General features: G+C 49.1%; 1 protein-coding gene and 1 long non-coding RNA gene across 10 annotated transcripts in view; one reads left to right on the top strand and one right to left on the bottom strand.

Moving 5' to 3' along the window:
• LOC110323540 (microtubule actin crosslinking factor 1) overlaps positions 1-16,446 on the bottom strand; it is a 339,871-nt gene that overhangs the window by 318,786 nt on the left and 4,639 nt on the right. The window lies entirely within an intron of this gene.
• The window catches only part of LOC110323543, a 29,348-nt gene continuing 15,338 nt past the window's right edge, over positions 2,437-16,446 (top strand). Inside the window, exons 1-2 of the long non-coding RNA XR_002380634.1 lie at positions 2,437-2,868; positions 4,263-4,395. This is a non-coding gene — a long non-coding RNA (uncharacterized LOC110323543). The remainder of the gene's footprint in view (positions 2,869-4,262; positions 4,396-16,446) is intronic.

Genomic DNA, 16,446 nt, shown 5'->3' on the forward strand with positions numbered 1-16,446 from the left:
TGGGTAGGTATTGTAAACAAGTATGCTGGCCTCAGTCCTAAACTAAGGGTTGAAGATTTCTCTCCTTCACGTGGAAAGAAAGGCGAGGCTAGTCACAGGAGAGCAGGTTTTCTAGAGGCGGGTAGAGGGGGTGCCTGCCTGTGAAGTTTCTGGGGAAATCAACATCTCAAAAAAAAAAAAAAAAAAAAAGTGCAGCCCAGAGCACACTGAAGATAAATCAAAGCCGGGGCTCCAGGGCCACGCACCCCTGCCTTCCACTCAGGGAGGGTTGGAAAAGGCAGCCCGCAGCCCTGCCGGCCTGTCAAAACTTTCTCTGCGAGCACTCGGCGGAGATTAGGCATTAACTCGCTGAACTGCTTCGCAAGCCAGCCTCCAGGGGCTGAAATCCGAGCTCCGAGACCAATCTTTATTTCTGAGAGGAAGGAAAAAAAAGAATAATAATAATAACTAGACCCCTGCCTCAACCAGGCAGGCCCAGACATTGAGGGGGTGGCGTGGGGGTGGGGAGGCCTCGCCACCGCAATCCGCACACTCACCGGCCACGCCGCCCACCCGACCCCCACGACCCCCCGGGTGCCCGGCGTCCTAGGCTCCCGAGCGACTCCTCCGAAGAGGCAGGGAGACAAAAGCGGGCGATCGGGCAGGCGGGCGACCCCCGGAGAGCCACCGCAGGGAAGCTCGCCCCGGGAAACCGAAGGAGAGCGTCTCCCTCGAGCCCAACTCCTCCTCCAGCAGAGTCCCTTAGCAGGCGGTCTCCGGAGCCAGCTCCACGTCTCTCCTGCTTCGGATCCGGCCAGATAATAGAGCAAACAGTGTGACCGGAGATAGGAGAGCACCGAGCGCCGGCCGGGCAGCGGGGCTCCCGACGCTTATCTCAACTCCACAGAAGCCAGCCCCGGAGTGGCGGCCGCGGCTCCCGGCCCAGTCCCGCACGGGTGGACGCGCCCCCCGCCCGCCTCCCCACCTGCAGCCGGCCGAGCCCCGGGCCTCCGGCTCCGGCCAGCGCCGGCCCGGCCGCAGCCTCACCTTTGTAGCGCTCCAGCACATCCTCGTACGCCTGCACGAACTCCTTCTCCTGGCTGCGGTTGGCCGGCTGCTGACCCGGCACGTAGCCGGCCATGGCTGCCCGCGCCGCGCTCTGCTCGGGCCCCGGGGGGCGCCGGCTCCAGGCCCGCGCGCTGAGGCGGCGGCGGCGGCGGCGTCCCCAGCCTCGGCCTTTGTGCGGTTCGGCGGCGGTGGCGCCTTGGCTCTCTCGCTCTCGGCTCTGCGTCCGTCTCGCCCGGCCCGGCAGTCGCGCTCGGCTCCCTCAGCCCGCTCTCACCCGGCCCGCTCGCGCTCCGCCGGTCCCGGCTCGCGTTTCCGCCTCCCCACCCCTTGGCTCCGCTCCTCCCTCAGCCCGCCCCGGCGCGACGGCGGCGGCGGCGCCTCCTGTCAGGAGCGCCGGGCCCGGCGGGTTCCCCGCCCCTCGGCCCGCCGCCTCCGCCGCCGGGCGCGTCCTCGGCCCCGGGGCTGCAGCCCCTGCCGGGCCGGGCGGGCCGCCGACCGACCACCGCCCGGGCGGGCCCGAGCGGGACCCCGAGGAGGCCGCCCGCCGCCAGGAGGCCCCCTGCACGGCAGAGCGGGAGGCCGGGCGGGCCGCAGCGGCCGGGAGACCCCCGGGCCGACCCGGGCTGGGCCGCAGCCGCCCTCGGCGCTGACCTCCGCCGGCAGCCGGGACAAAGGAGGGAGCCCCGGGCCGGGCGGGCCGCAGCGGCCGCGGGAGAAGGTCCTAGAGAAAACCTTGAAGGCAGGCGGAGAGCATGAGACCGAGATGCCTCACATCCGAGGCCGCACGGCTCCAGAACCCAGACAAGGGCGAGCCCCAGCCGGGACTGATACGGGAGGCCGAAGGGAACGGTACGACCACAAAGAAGCCCGGGAACAAAGGGTGGTCCAGAAACACACGAAACTCAAGTGGAAGCGAGGGCGACAGAGCCATCACCATAAAGTAAACCAGGCCAAGGAGCAGAGCCTGAGAAGTGACAACTGAGACAGCGATGAAAACACGATTCTGACCGCACATGGGGGGGGAGGGCGTAAATCCAGGGGGGGAGACCCAATGGGATTACTAAAGTGTGACAGCCCTCTCCACACTGCGACTTAGATCAAAAGGGAGAAATGTGGGAACCTGAGGCTGCACCAGGACTGGCTGGGAACAAAGGAAGGATTCTGGAGCGAAACTGGTTATAGGGCAACGCGAGGGAAGCAAGTAGCCAGTTATTCTCAGCCCTGGAGAAAGAAGAAAGGAAACGTGAATACGAGCAGGGATTTATTGAGGACCATTTTGTAAAGGGGTTCCCAGCGTCATCCATCGGGTTCTCTATTCAGTTGTATATCATCCAATCCCGATAGTCATGGGTTGACTGGAACCAAAAGTAATGAATGAGGAATTCCAAGATGGTAGCTCACACCTGTAATCCTAGCCTTCAGGAGGCTGAAGCAGGAGATTTGCTACAAGTTGTAGGTCTGTCTGGGCCTCCCAGTGAGACTGACTGTTTCAAACAAAATGATACTTCTAGCCCACTTTTGGCCCATTCAACCAACGTTGACTTGTTTTTCAGGGAAGTGGTTGTGGTAATAACTTACACTAGTTAATATCACAGTAAAGGCACATGAGCAGGTGGCACTGAGCAACCAAAATTGACACTTGGAGTTCCCTAAGTTCTCATTCTTAAGAAGTCGGGGCCTCTTACCCTAGAGCAAGAACTACAGCTTGGTACCGTTTGAGTAATGTCAGGTATTTGGTCAGTCATTGCTCAGCACACTAATTACGTGAAATGATGCTTTTCACTAATAGATGCAATCATCGCTTTCCACATCACAAAGCAGGTGAGCAAATAATTAATCATATCTCTTCCCATCATTTTTTGCCCAGCTTCCCAAGCTCTGTACAGAGAAGGCCTGAAAGAACATGGGAAATCCTTGGGGCAAATGCTCATTTCTTCCAGTTTTACTCTGTGCGTACACTCTCTCTCTCTCTCTCTCTCTCTCTCTCTCTATATATATATATATATATATATATATATATATATATATAAAAAAACACACACAAACATATATATATATATATATATATATATATATATATATATATATAAAATAGTTCACTGATTGAGATCAGATGCTAATGAGCTCAGTCTAGAAACACAGGAAATAAGTCTTCGCAGTATATTTTTTTCTTAAAGAGTAAAAGGCATTTAGGAGAGAAGAAGGAGTTGGTGTGGTACTTCATAGCAAGCACTTTCTTTTTCTTTTTTCTTCTTTTTCAAAACAGCAGATAATAATAGAGAATTGCTAATTCAGGAGCTCTTGACTGTATAAGTGCTGAGTCACTGTATTTCCTATACTATTTTATACCAGTAGGGCTAAGGAGGCCTAGATGCAAATACACATCCACAGGCCTCCACCCTTACCCCTTTTACAAACACCTACCTCCTCCCTCAGTTCATTGCAGCAAATAGAAAAGTACCCCTCTCCCCTCCTAGGCTACATGCACCAGTTTGTGAGCAGGTTCCTCAAGAACTATGACTGATACTTGCCAGAGCTTGGGAAATAACAGAGTGTGGAATAGTCTACTGTGCTAAACAGGTTCTGTGGAAAACTGGAAGGGTAGGAAAAATAAAGCAAAGGGCAAAAGGTTGAGATTCCTATTAAGAAACACAGTAAAAAGCCAAGCATGGTGGTGCATGCCTTTGATCCTCGCACTAAAGAGGCAAGGGTGGGGGCATCACAGTGAGTTAGAAGCCAACCTTGTCTACACTGTGACAAGGCTACATAGTGAGACCCTGTGCTCTTACCCTCAGCAAAAAGAAGAGAGAAAGCCAGGACCAAACCCATAAGCAGGCATTCGGAAGGCTGAGGCAAGAGAATTGTCAATTTGAGGGCAGCCTAAACTATATTTATATATGGTGACACCCAGCCTCAGGAAGAAAAGAAAAGAAACCTAGTAATTAGGAAGAGGCTTGGTTTGCACAGTGGCTAGAGAGCCTCCCTCCAACCCAAGTTGCTTTCTTGATGAAATTTGCATTTAAATACTCTCCAGGGAGTTTGGAGTGAAGCATTCTTCTAATGAATGGCAAAGGGGAAGTCCACATGTTTGGCTGATGCTCCTGTTTTATACAGAGAACATTTTACTAGGCTAGAGGGGACAGAGCTTCTTGGAGGGAGGGAAGAAAGGCTAACAAAGTGCAATTTTTGTTTTTGTTTTACTTCTTTCAAGCAAGAATCTAAGTTGATTGCCAAACCATACAATCCAGAAGCTCTGAGGCTCTCGGTGGGCCTGCTGTTGAATTTCTAAAGTTTGCCTTAACAGAATCAGACAGCAGGACGGACTTAGGAGGACATCTAGTGGCAGAGGTGGGTGATGCAAGGAAATAATCCTTCCGAATCCTCCCCTTCTTGTCAACTGCCCTTCCCCCAAAAGCCTCACCACATCTTTCTGTCCTCAAATATGCTCTCTTATCTCAGAGCCTTCCTACCTGGTTTCCTCCAAAACTATGCCCTCCATTGTTTCTCTCATTTAGCAGGACTCACTTCTACTCTTAGAAATTCTAAAGCCTTCCTCAATTCACTGTGTTTAGCAGTAAGCACTCTATAACCGAGCACTATCTGCAGCTCTCTTATATGTATGTTTAAGGGTGTGTGTGTGTGTGTGTGTGTGTGTGTGTGTGTGTGTAACACATCAGTGTGAATGCCTGCAGAGGCCACAAGAGGGTGTCGGATTCCCTGGAGATAGAATTGAGGCAGTTGCCAGGAGTCCCTCTTGTGTGCTGGAAACCTCTCTCCTGTCCTTTGTTTTTTTTGGTTTTTTTGGTTTTTTTTTATTTTTCAAGACAGGGTTTCTCTATGTAATCTTGGCTGTCCTGGAACTCACTTTGTAGACTAGGCTGGCCTCGAACTCAGAAATCCACCTGCCTCTGCCTCCCAAGTGCTGGGATTAAAGGCATGTGCCACCATGCCCGGCCATCAACCCATATTCTTGTTTCTTTGAGGCAGGGTCTTTCTCACGTCTTCCTTTGAAAGTTCCCACCAGGCTGCCCTTGACCCTGAGGTCCTTTTGCCTCAGCCTCAGTTACAGGCATGCACTGCCAGCTTGCCTTTTTTTTTTTTTTTTAAGTTTTTTTTTGTTTTAATTTTGTATGCAGGAATGTTTTGTCTGCATGTATGTATGTGTACAAAATAGTGCCTACAGAAATCCGAAGAGAGCTTTGAATCCCCTGAAACTGGCAATGCAGATGATTGTGAGCCACCATGTGCATGCTGGGAATTGAATTCAGTCCTCTGCAAAAGCAGCCAGTGCTCTTAGCCACTGACCCATCTCTCTAGCCCAGGCCAACTTGTCTTTCAGCCTTCCTATAGCATTAGCTCTGTAACCCCTGGGGCTTTTGTATGTGAGGTCCTCAGCATATGGCAAACAACACTGTATATTTAGGACACTATTGAATGTTTAAATTTTTGATCGACTACAAAATAAATGAGTGAATAAGAAGATCTCAAAATACTGAGCTGTCTGTGGCTTCTGACTAGGCTACAGTAATTAAGAACTTTGGGCTGGGTTGTAGCTCAGTGGTAGAGTACGTCCTTAGCATGCAGAGAGCTTCACTCAGTCCCAGCTCACACAGACACACACACAAATAGTATGTTCATTTCTCTTTTTTTTTTTTTAAAGATTTATTTATTTATTATATGTAAGTACACTCCAGAAGAGGGCATCAGATCTTGTTACAGATGGTTGTGAGCCACCATGTGGTTGCTGGGATTTGAACTCCAGACCTTCAGAAGAGCAGTTGGGTGCTCTTACCCACTGAGCCATCTCACCAGCCCAGTATGTTCATTTCTCATGGCCTCATACTTTGTGCGCAGCATTTTCCCCAGAACCAAACTCTAAACCTTTGCCTAAAAAACCCACTCCCTGCATCTCCAACTCCTGAAAACCTAGAGGGACGATCCTGGCAGCGCATGAAGCTGTTTTTAACCAGCCCAGACAGCTCTTCTTAACAACCCCACCTTTTAACTGAGTGGGAGTCATGCAGGCCTGTTATCCCAGCACATAATCCAGAGGCACGTGGGTCTCCGTGAGTTTGAAACCAGCCTGGTATACAAATCGAGTTCCAGGACAGCCAAGGCTGTTTCACAGAGAACCTTGTTAGTTCAGGAGCTGGTCCTGTATCATGGTGGGTGCCTTTAATACCAGCACTCCTGAGGCGCTCTCGGTGTGCCAGCCTGGTCTACACAGTTCCAGGACAGCCAGAGTTACATAGTTAGATGCTATCTCGGAAAACAAAACAAACCAAGCAAACAAACAGTATTTACTCAGTGGTCAAGAACTGAAGCTACTTCATATTCGGATTAGAAAGAGGGAAATGAGAAATCCTGTCTCCTTCCCCTCCCCAACCTCTAGGAGGCATCCTTCCAACACTTTATCAACTTGGCTTAAGCAGCTCTATTTTCTATGTGTGAACTGATGCTCTATAAATACATCTGCTAGTAAGGTGTGATGTGTGTGTGTATACTCTATTCCTCTTTATGGCACTATCTGCTGTGTCTTTTACATGGTGTACCTTTTACATTCCCCTGTAGAAATTGGTAGCAGGCGCAGCAGGGAGTGCTCAGATTGATCATTTGGTCGAAAGCAAATGGCCAGGTTCTAGTCTCAGTCTTAGGAGTTCCACCTCTAGGTCTAACCCCCCTTTGGCCAGTCCCAGACAAAGTTGCTTTCTGCCTTGGAAACCTAAGTTTTGCCCTAAGTTCCTTAGTTTCCTCGGGGCAGCTAGACTTTGCTTGCCTCTTGTGCTGCCCTCTTCTGCTATAAAAGTGTAGTATCCCTCATCTCAAAAAGCTCAAAAGCCTGGATGGTGCCAGCCACCCAGGAAGAAGGTTCCCTGCCACCCAGCAGCCCATCACCATAGCAACCCTCAAAATGGTTACCCAGATGGCTGGGTAACCATAGCAACTGGCCAAGTCTCACCTTCTTAGCCTCTCCCTAGGCCTTCCCCCTCTGACTTCTCAGAATCACTGCCATCTCCCATCCTCCCTCCAGAGAACAAGTGGAAGGACCCTCAACAAGAAGCTGTCCCAAGGAAGTGTGGAATGCATCACCCACCCGGGCCTGTCTTCACACAGTACACAGAAAGGATGTGAAGACACTCGTGAACCATGAAGTGCTACACACATGTTTCTGCGCTCTCTCTCTCTCTCTCTCTCTCTCTCTCTCTCTCTCTCTCAAGATTCATTTATTATATGTAAGTACACTGTAGCTGTCTTCAGACGCACCATAAGAGGGCATCAGATCTCATTACTGATGTTTGTGAGCCACCATAGGGTTGCTAGGATTTGAACTCTGGTCCTTCGGAAGGGCAGTCAGCGCTCTTTTTTTTTTTTTTTTTTTTTTTTTTTTTTTTTTTTTTTTTTTTTTTTTTTTTTAGATTTATTTATTATATGTAAGTACACTGTAGCTGTAGCTGTCTTCAGACACTCGAGAAGAGGGAGTCAGATCTTGTTACGAATGGTTGTGAGCCACCATGTGGTTGCTGGGATTTGAACTCAGGACCTTCGGAAGAGCAGTCGGGTGCTCTTACCCGCTGAGCCATCTCACCAGCCCTTGTTTCACTTTTTGAGACAAGGTTTCTCTACATAGTCCTGACTGTCCTGTGTCTTCCAGGTGTCTGGATTACAGAATTCCTCACCACTCCTAGATTCACTGTTTTTTTTGTTTTGTTTTGTTTTGTTTTGTTTTGTTTGTTTGTTTCTCTCTTCTCCTCCCTCCCTCTTTCTTTCTTTCTTCCTTCCTTTCCTTTCTTTTTTCCTTTCTTTCCTTTCTTTCCTTTCTTTCTTTCTTTTCTTTCTTTCTTTCTTTCTTTCTTTCTTTCTTTCTTTCTCAGGTAAGAGCAGGGGACAGTCTCACTGTATAGCTCTGCCTAGCCTAGAACTTGCTCTGTAGACCAGGTTGACCTTGAATTCACAGAGATCCACCTACCTCTGCCTCCCGAAGTTCTGAGATTAAAGTCATGCACCAAAACACTGAGCTCAACTTCCAACTTTTTGAATTTTCAAAACTCCATTTTGGGGATGTTCCCTCCATTACCCTGGCATAGTTCTGATTAAAGCCAGGGTCCATGGGTCTGAAGTGTTTCAGGTACAACAGATGCAACTGCCAAAAAACAGCTCCTGGTTATAGAACAAATGTGCCAAAGCCTCACTCTGTAGTCCTTGGAGAAGAACATGAATCTTGTCTGGAAGGATCCCAAGCAGGGGACACTGTGTCCCGGGGACCCTGGGCAGGGGCACTAACTAGGGCAGGGGCTCTCTTCTTCAGATGTGGATTCTGAAGTTGATGAACAGATTCAAAACTAGAGAAGGACAGTGGTGCAGTGTGACAGTTGAGAAGTGGGGCAAGGGCCGGCATACAGCTCAATTCATAGACTGCTTCCCTGGCATGCATAAAGGCCTGCATTCAATTCCCATCACTACAAAAACTCGGTGTGGTACTCAGGAGGCAGAAAAAGAGGGATCTATGGGTTCAAGGCCAGCCTGTCTACATAGTGAGTCTCAGATAGCCAGAGCTCCATAATGAGACCCTGTCTCAAAAAGCCCAAAAATAATAATACAAATATAAATAAATAAATAAATAAATAAATAAATAAGGAAAACCAGAACTCAAGATGAAGACAGGAGTTAGAAATCAAGGTCATCTTCAGCTAGATAGCCATCAAGACCAGCCTGTCCCACATGAGACTGGCTCAAAACAAGCCAGTGAAATAGGCACAGGGATGATGGTAATCTATAATTCTAGCACTCAGGAGGCTGTGTCAGAAGAGTCTCATGGACCAGGTCACCCTGAGCTATACAGCAAGACCTCATCTCACAAAACAGTGACAGAGAGACCAAGAGGTGGCTTGAGAAGGACCTGGGCTCCATTCCCAGCACTCAATGGTGGCTCACAGCCATGTGTAACTCCAGTTGCAGTGAATTCAGTGTCCTCTACTGGCCACTTCAGACACCAGACATTCAGGCAAAGCATTCATACACATAAAATGATGCCCAGCAGACAGAGTTACTAAAGTTACTCAAGTTGAAACATCAATCCTCCTGCCTCAGCCTGCTGAGTAGCCTATAGTACCAAGCTCACCTCTTTTACATAACTGTGGAGTCAAGAGTGGAATGAATAAGATGATTGATTGATTGATTGATTGATTGATTGAGTTAGTTATAAGACAGCATCTCACTATGTAGCTCTCACTGGCCTAGAACTCATTTAAATAAGATTGTTTGTTTGTTTGTTTGTTTACGAGGCAGTGTCTCACCACGTAGCTCTGGTTACCCTAGAACTCACTCTGTAGCCCAGGCTGGCTTGAATTCACAGAGATCTACCTGCATTTGCCTCATGTGCACTGCAAATTAAAAGCATGTGCCACAAGCTCAGTTAGGATTGGGAATTTTTTTTTTAAGATTTTTTTATTTATTATATGTAAGTACACTGTAGCTGTCTTCAGACACTCCAGAAGAGGGAGTCAGATCTCGTTATGAGCCACCATGTGGTTGCTGGGATTTGAACTCCGGACCTTCGGAAGAGCAGTCGGGTGCTCTTACCCACTGAGCCATCTCACCAGCCCAGGATTGGGAATTCTTGTTTCTGGGTGATGGGTATTCAGAATACCATCCTTTCTACTTTTGCATCTGTCTCAGACTTTCTGGAAAGAGTGAGGGCTTTGGCATCAGTTGGAACTGAAGCACAGGACTGAATAACCCAAGGGAACATCGTGCCTGTGGGACTTCAGGAGACACCATGCATATTGATAATGCTGAACTCTGGCTTCCTCTAGCTTCCTGGACAACTCCAAACAAGTTGCTTGGTTTTACTGTTGCAAATAGCCATGATTTCCCAGGGGTCAGTTGGGGGTGAAATGACATGCGTAAAGTCCTAGCACACATCTAGGAACTCAGCAGCAGAGCTACCAGTGGTGACGTGAGCTCTCAGGAGCTCCAAAGCTGGGCCCAGAACTCAGCTCCTGGCCCACCCTCTGTGTTCTTCAATTCCTAACTCCCACCCAGCTGTTCTCAAGTCATTTTCTCCCCTTCCTACTGAGGACAAAGAAAGGAGAGAAAGAATAAAAACACATAATGGGTGTACCCTCTCTTTTCTGTGCTCTAGCAAGTGCCTAATTCTTTTCCAAGACCCAGATAAAAAGCCTTCCATTGCTCCAGGTTCCAGACGGACAGATGTAAGAGGAGGCCCTCTCCCCTAAGAACCTCCATGCAATTTTCCTCAGCTTCGGCTCAGCACGGCTCGAGCAGTATCCCCACTGCTTTCGTGGGCAGGAGCTGGACCCTGAAACCTTGAACAGAGCAACTAAAGGATGTGTGTGGAGTCAGCAAGTACGTGACCAAGGAGAGAGCAAGGGAGTAAGGCAGCACACACATAGGCCAACAAGAAACTGTGTCCGGATCAAAGATACTCAGGGGAACGAACGGCCACTATAGATGAAGGGCTACCTGTAGAGCAGACACAGGGTCAGGCCGCTTACTCCCGTGACCCTAGTTAGCCCACTTTGTAAGACTCTGAAGCAGCTCTCTTGCTCCCCGATTTTAGCAATGAAAATGTGGGGCCCAATCAGGTAAATAACTTTTCAGGGTCCACAACTGAGATATGGAAAGCCATTCCCTTGCATGAATGAAAGGAAGAGAAAAATAGCCGTGGAAATGAACAAGTGACAGAGAACAGCATCCCCTGGGGCAACTCACTCACAGAGGCACCGAGCAGAACCCTCCCCTGTGAAAACTTCTGGGGTAAGAGCCCGTTAATCATTCTGCAGATTACAAGGGTTTCTTATCTCTTTCGCAGCAACCTTAGTCCAAAGAGAGGTCCCAGCTCAGAAGCCCCTTTCTGTTCCTGGCTTCTGCCCTGACTGCTTCAGGCAGTCCATAAAGCCAGACCACAGCAGGTCTCAGCTACAGCAACCATGAAAAAAAGATGCCAGACGGCTTCAGTATAACACTTGGAGATGGTGACTAATTAATTCTCACACCCAGGTATGGTCGCAGGCCTTTCTGAGGTGGAGTACTGCTGGAGTAGAGACATAGTGCAGTTCAAGATTCTAATACAGTCAGTTCTACATTTCTTCTAGTGGTATCTCATCTCTAAGAAATGACAGCCTTCCACAGTCCCCAAAGCATCCAGTCCTTCCTCTCCGTTCCTAACCTTCAGAACAGATAGCCAAGTGCCAGACTGCCATTCCTCTGGATTACCTGGAACTCACTCAGAAAGCATGATGGAAAACCATTGGTAAAGACAGGATTGTACATTGCAATGCAGCCACCATCTCCCTGACCAGCTGGGGGTCCCAAAGGGACTCTGATCCTCAGAGAAAGGACAGCTTGGCTATCTTTTTTTGCCGAGTGCACAGAATTCTGCCCACGTGGTCATTTTCTATCCCTCCAGCGAATGTGACCCAGATTTGCTTTCAAAGCACTGCAGCTGAGCTGGTGGTGTGTAGCTACCGTTCACTCTGCCCCACTTTCCCAGGCCTCTCCCGCTATTGAAACCAGGCTCCAGGACAGAGCCAGGCACTTATAACACACAGTCAAAAGGAGCGAGAGAAGCTGGAAAGAGAATGAACCTTCTTGGGTACAAAGCTGCAAAATGCTCAGGATGAGAAAGATTGCTTGCCCAGGAATATGGGTTCCCAGGAGAATTATTCTTTAGGGTCCCACTTCCTACCCCTACAGCCTCCAATTCCATCTGTGGCTTGGATAGAACAAATTACTTCCATCTGCTCTCTGACAAGGCCTTGGAATGAACAAAAGAAAGCAACAGAAGCGGCAAGCTCAGGCCCATTCCTTGCTGGCCTAGGAAACCACTGGCCTCCTGCAGCCTTCCCTGCCTCTTTTGGTCGGTATCCAAGTAACAGGAAGGACAGCACTAAGTGCAGTTACAGGTATGAAAACCCCATGCAGTGGTCCCTGGAAGTAGGTATCAATGGCCACCCTTTTACAGACGAAACTGTAAACGCTCCACAGGGAAAAGTTATTCAGCTAGATGTCCTGACTCTGTATAAAATTGTCATTGTAGCTCCTGGTACATAGCTGGAGTTCAGTCTTTTTATGGTGGGTGGGTGGGTGGATGGATGGATGGATGGATGGATGGATGGATAGATAGATAGATGAATGAATATGCTGGAAAGTTGCATAAAGGAAAAGGGATGCAGGTGCCTTTCTGTGGAGAGCATGATAGCATTCTCAGGCCTGTCCACCCAGGGTGAGAAAAGCAAGAAAGGATTCCTGATTATAACAAGGTCCGTGTCTGCTGTGGACAACAGACCTGGAACAAAGAGCCTGAGCATAAGACACAGAAGGGTTAGGAAGAGATGCACTGTCTGATAGGAGGGATCGGAGGCGGCTTCCTGGAGCAGGCTCTAGTGGAGTAGATGTTAGGGTAAATGAATGAATCTATGACGATGCTGCCTAACTGGTTAACCAGGCTGTGTGCATTCTTAGCCTGAGTTCTTGTGTGCCCAGCTTTCACGATGTAATCAGTTTCTCTCCTGCCATCCTCTCAGTTAGACTGAGTTCCATGAAGAAAGAACCGTATATTCAGCTATCTTTTAATATTAATGACAAAAACAAAAAAGGAGGGCAGCATGGGAAGTGGCTGCAGAAAGATTGAGAGTCGGATGCCACGGGGGAGAAGACATCTTAAAACCAGACCATGGGCAATCGGTCTCCTGCAGGGCCCCAGACATGTGGCTTCAGCCTCCTAAGTCAGTTCACTTCGCTAACTAATGTAGCTCCCTGCCTCCCATGGCTGACCCCTAGACCCACTTAACTCAAACAGCATGGTGCTTTCCCTCTGTTCACCACCCTCCTCCTCCAGGAAGCTGCTGAGGTTTACAGTTTGCTTGCCCCTGGGAATTGTCTTGTAGATTCTAATCAAAATGTCATCAACCTTCAAAAAAACAAAACAAAACAAACAAAAAAGGTGGGCTTGGTGACACACCTGAAATCCATCTCTTGGTAGGTAGAGTCAGAAAGATCAGAATTCAAATCAGCCTCTGCTACACAGATTGTTCAAGGCCAGCCTGGGCCATATGAGACCCAGAAGAAAACAAAACAACAAAAAGGGCCTACATGCCCGATGTTAGACGGACGGATGAATGAATACCTCATTGATGGGTAGAACGTGAATACCTTCGTACTAGCCCTGCCCTAGTCAAAACAAAACACTTGACCCATATCTACAAAAAATTAGTCACAACCACTATACACATCCATAATGCAACCGATGAGAATGGCGCCCCCTAGAGTTATGTGGTTGTAATTTTGACCATTTTCTTTACCTGTTCTCCACAGATCTCAAAGAATACAGTATTTGGGGGCTGGAGAGATGGCTCAGAGATTAAGAGCACTGACTGTTCTTCAGTGGTCCTGAGTTCAAATCCCAGAATCCAAGTGTGGCTCACAACCATCTGTAATGGAATCTGATTCCCTCTTCTGGTGTGTGTGAAAACTGGGTAGATAGATAGATAGATAGATAGATAGATAGATAGATAGATAGATAGATAGATATAGATATACGCCCATGACACACCCCATAGACCCAAAGAAGTTAAACAAGAAGGTTGGCTCAAGTGAGGAATAAGATAGCAATGAGAAGCAGAGAAAGGGAGGGACCTGGGTGAGAGAGGAGTGGGAGGGGATAGTGGGCAGGATCAGGTATGAGGGAGACAGGAGAGAGGCCCAGAGGGCTAGGAGAATGATGGAAATATGCACCTGCTGGGGTTGGGGTGGAATGGGGGGGGTAGGGAATCTCTAAGAAGTCTCAGAGACAAAGGATGGCAGAGACTCCCAGGACTCAATGAGGGTGACTTTAACTGAAATGCCCAACGGTGGGGATATGGAACCTGAAGAGACTACCTCCAGTAGCCAGACAGTGGAGAAATGGTGACACCAACCCACCTACAAAAATTTCAACCCAATATTGCTCCTGTCTAAAAGAAATGCAGGGACAAAAATGGAGTGGAACAGAGATGGAAGAAATGGCTGACCAATGATGGACCCACCTTGGGATCCATCTCGTGGGTAGGCACCAATCCCTGACACTATTATTGATGCTATGTTGTGCTTGTAGACAGGAGTCTAGCATGGCTCTGAGTGGCTCTGCCCAGCAGTGACTGAGACAGATGCAGATACACACAGTCATGCATGGGACATGATCAGGGACCCCCTATAGAAGAGTTAGGGCAAGGATCGAAGGAACTGAAGGGGATGGCAACCCCCGGGAAAACCAACAGTGTCAATTAACCTGACCCCCTGGGAGCTCCCAGAAACTGAGCCACTAACCAAAGAGCATACACCAGCTTGTTGGCCCCTAGCACATATGTAGCAGAGGGCTGCCTTGTCTGGCCTCAATGGGAAAGGATGTGCCTAATCCTGCAGAGACTTTATGCTCTAGGGTGGGGCCCCTAGAGGGGTCCCACCCTCTCAGAGGTGAAGGGGAGGTGGGACTGGGAGGGGGCAGCATTAGGGATGTAAACAAATAAAATAATTAATAACAACGACAACAATAATAATGATGGGGAAAAAAGACACCAGAAGGGGCTAGGGACTGGGAAGTCTCTCCATTTGATGAGACTGATTCTGACACCTCCCACTTTGCTTCATAACCCAAAACCTGAGGGAGGAGAAAATTACACAGGACACAGCTGCTTCCAGCGTGAGCCTGACTTCACTTCCTCCCAGAAGGCAAGCTCTGCCTTAGGGCACTTCAGAGCGTTCAATTCCCGGGTATCTATCTCAGCACCCCGCACCTACATGTGGGAGTCTCCCCAGAGGCAAGGCTGCCTGTCTCTTTACTCTGGCGGAGCCCCCACAACATTCTAAAACCGTATGGAGACTTCAGCCAGACTCTAAAGTAGCAGTCTCGCCTGCCTCTGCTGCCTCTCCTCTCCTGCTAAAGAAACACACCCTACTGCATCAGGGCTATTTTTAAACACGGCAGTTTCCCCATCTCCAGCCTCATTGGTCCAGCCCCCTCCCCAAGACAGTCGTTGGTGGTGTCAGCATGCAGAGACCATCGTGGTGCCAGAAACAAAGCGCTGCAGCCCAGCCCAGCACCTACGCTCTGCTCTGCTGACCAGGCAGGGTCCTGAGGGCCTTTGCCTGAGGTTTAGGTTACCTTGAATCCCTTTGACTTATTGCCTAGACCAGGATCTTAAACACCAGGGTCTTCTCTGAGAAGACTTAGGAGAAACTGTCACAAAGCCGTCTAGAACGTGTGGGTGATGGAAGATGAATTTGAATATAAGGAAGGGAAAATGAGGCATCCCCTCTGCCTTCAGGAGAACAAGAGGTCTGTGACTCAGAGCCCCCTGAGTTATGCCCCTTTAAGGCTAGCAAGTAAACCCCTTCCTGGCCTGCTCCAAACTTTGTTACTAGATGATGTTTCAGGGGCAAAACACCTGAGAAGGACTTCCTCCAGGGCTCTCTTTGGCCCACCAGCAGTTCAAACTGCAGCCTCTCTGCCAAGGTTCTCTGCTCTCTGCTCCTTCGGAACCTGCTCCTCCTGCATCTCTCTTGACCCACATGTCTACCTAACCCTCTCAATTCTAATTTCCTGTTACAGTCCGCTGCCTGGTCCTCCTCACAATTGCCCACTAAATACTCCTTGTACTCCTTTGGTCGACACTCCTTATTTGATGACCTCTAGCGTGCACAAGGCCCTGGGTAAGTCACTGAAGGTCAACACATAAAATAAGCCACAGCACTGAGTTGCTCAGAGTTGTGAGGGAGGGAGGGATGGACTGGCTCCCTGTGGGTTAACTGCTTTGCCTTGCAAGGGAACAGGAGGAGAGAGAAGCATGAACCTAAGAGTGGAGGAGGTGGCTTTGGGTACCACGAGAGGCTTTAGGGCTAGAATGGCTGACACTTAAGGAGGAGGAGGAGGAACTGCCAACATCTTGCAGAGAAGGAAATTAAAGCCTAGAGGTTGGATCCCACAAGCTGCATACCTTGAAGGGCAAGCAAGCTACTGCACAGTGCTGCAGGGGTAGAGGTGCCGGCCAGCCAGTGATGCGGAAAAGATAGAATGGGGCCTGGTTTGGGGTAGGTCTTTATGTTGAAGCCTTTATTTCACAGGCAATGAGGAGCCAAAGATGGCTTCTGAGCGGTTGGGTAACAGTAGCAGGTTTGCCCTTTAGAATAAAATGTTCTGACAGTCACATGGAAGGAGGAAAAACTGAGGGAATTGGAACCATGAGGTTGATCAGAGGGTGTGGTAACATACAATACACTTAAGGTGTCTTATCTGCCTGACACGAAACAGACAGCAGGGACAGACCTTGGCAATGGACTGAGAGCTGGAGACATCACTACACTAGCTGTGGCACTTCCCTTTCTTTCTTTCTTTCTTTCTTT

Source organism: Mus pahari, chromosome 6, assembly GCF_900095145.1.
Source record: "Mus pahari chromosome 6, PAHARI_EIJ_v1.1, whole genome shotgun sequence".
Taxonomy (NCBI): Eukaryota; Metazoa; Chordata; class Mammalia; order Rodentia; family Muridae; genus Mus; species Mus pahari.